Below are 2,042 nucleotides of genomic sequence, written 5' to 3' on the forward strand. Positions count from 1 at the left end.
TTTATACGTATTTACATCATTTCATGTGTATTTTGTATATATATTTCTATAGAAATTTACGTTATTTTATGTGTATTCGTATATAGATTTTTAAACAAATTTACGCTTTAATGTGCATTTTGTATATTTTTTCAATACAAATTTACCTTATTGTACGTGCATTTTGTATATTAATTTTAATACAAATTTAATTATTCTATGTGTATTTTTGTATATGTATTTTTAAAAACATATGCTTTATTTTACGGGTATTTTGCATCTTTATTTTCATACAAAATTACATTATTTTATTGATATTCTGTGTATTTATTTTGATACAATTTTACATTATTCTATGTGTATTTTGTATATATTTTTCATTTAATTTAGCTTATTTTATGTGTATTTTGTATATCTATTTATTTTAATACAAAATCAAATATTTTATGTTTTTTCGTATATATATTTTTATAAAAAATGCGTTATTTTATGGGTATTTTGCATCTTAATTTTCATACAAATTTACATTATTTTATTAATATTTTTTGTATTTATTTTGATACGATTTTACATTATTTTATTTGTGTTTTGTATATATTTTTTCATACATATTTACATTATTTAATGTGTTTGCTTGTATATATATTTGATACAAATTTACATTATTTTAAGTCTAGATGTTTATATATTTTCATTCAAATTTACATTATTTTATGTGTATTTTGTATATGTATTTCAATACAAATTTACCTAATTTTATATGTTTTTTGAATATTTATTTTCATACAAGTTTAAATTATTTTTGTGTATTTTTGTTTATAGTTTTATACAAATTTAGGTTATTTTATGTGTATTTTGTATATCTATTTTCATACAAATACACATTCTTTACATGATATTTTATTTATTTATTTTGACACGAATTAACATTATTTAATGTGTATTTTGTATATATATTTTTATACGTGTTTACATTATTACAAGTGTATTTTGTATATATATTTCTATAGAAATCTGCAGTATTTTAAGTGTATTCGTATATATATTTTGAAACAAATTTACATTGTTTTATGTGTATTTTGCATATTTTTTTAATACAAATTTACCTTATTGTATGTGCATTTTGTATATTAATTTTAATACAAATTTGATTAATCTATGTGTATCTTTGTGTATGTATTTTTATAAAAATATGCTTTATTTTATGGGTATTTTGCATCTTTATTTTCATACAAATTTACATTATTTTATTGATATTCTAATATGATTTTAATATGATTTTACATTATTCTATGTGTATTTTGTATATATATTTTATGTAAAATGTATTTGTTTTCATTTCATACAAATCTACATTATTTTATGTGTTTTTGTACATGTATTTAAATACAAATTTAACTAGTTATATGTGTATTTTGTATATCTATTTTGTATGTATATTTTCATAGAAATTTACCCTATTTTATGAGTATTCTTATATATATTTTGATACAAATTTACATTATTAATGTGTATTTTGCATATCTATTTCAATACAAATTTACTTTATTGTACGTGCATTTTGTATATTTATTTTAATACAAATTTTATTATTTTATATGTATTTTTGTATATATATTTTTATGCAAATATGCGTTATTATATGGATATTTTGCATCTTTATTTTCATACAAATTTACATTATTTTATTGATATTCTCTTTATTTAGTTTGATACGATTTAACATTATTCTATGTGTTTTTTGTATATATTTTTTTATATATATATTTACATTATTTAATGTTAATTTTGTATATATTTTTTATCCAAATTTACATTATTTTATGTGTATTTGTTTATATATTTTCATACATATTTACACTATTTTATGTGTTTTTTGTATATATATTTTTCTACGTTTTTAAATTATTTTATGTGTATTTTGTATATACATTTTCATAAAAAAATTACGTTATTTTATTGTGTGTATAAGTATATATTTTGATACAAATTTTATACAAATTCATGTTATTTAATGTGTATTGTATATATATTTTCATACAAATTTATATTATTTTATGTGT

Source organism: Eriocheir sinensis, unplaced genomic scaffold (assembly GCF_024679095.1).
Source record: "Eriocheir sinensis breed Jianghai 21 unplaced genomic scaffold, ASM2467909v1 Scaffold38, whole genome shotgun sequence".
In the NCBI taxonomy this organism is placed as follows: Eukaryota; Metazoa; Arthropoda; class Malacostraca; order Decapoda; family Varunidae; genus Eriocheir; species Eriocheir sinensis.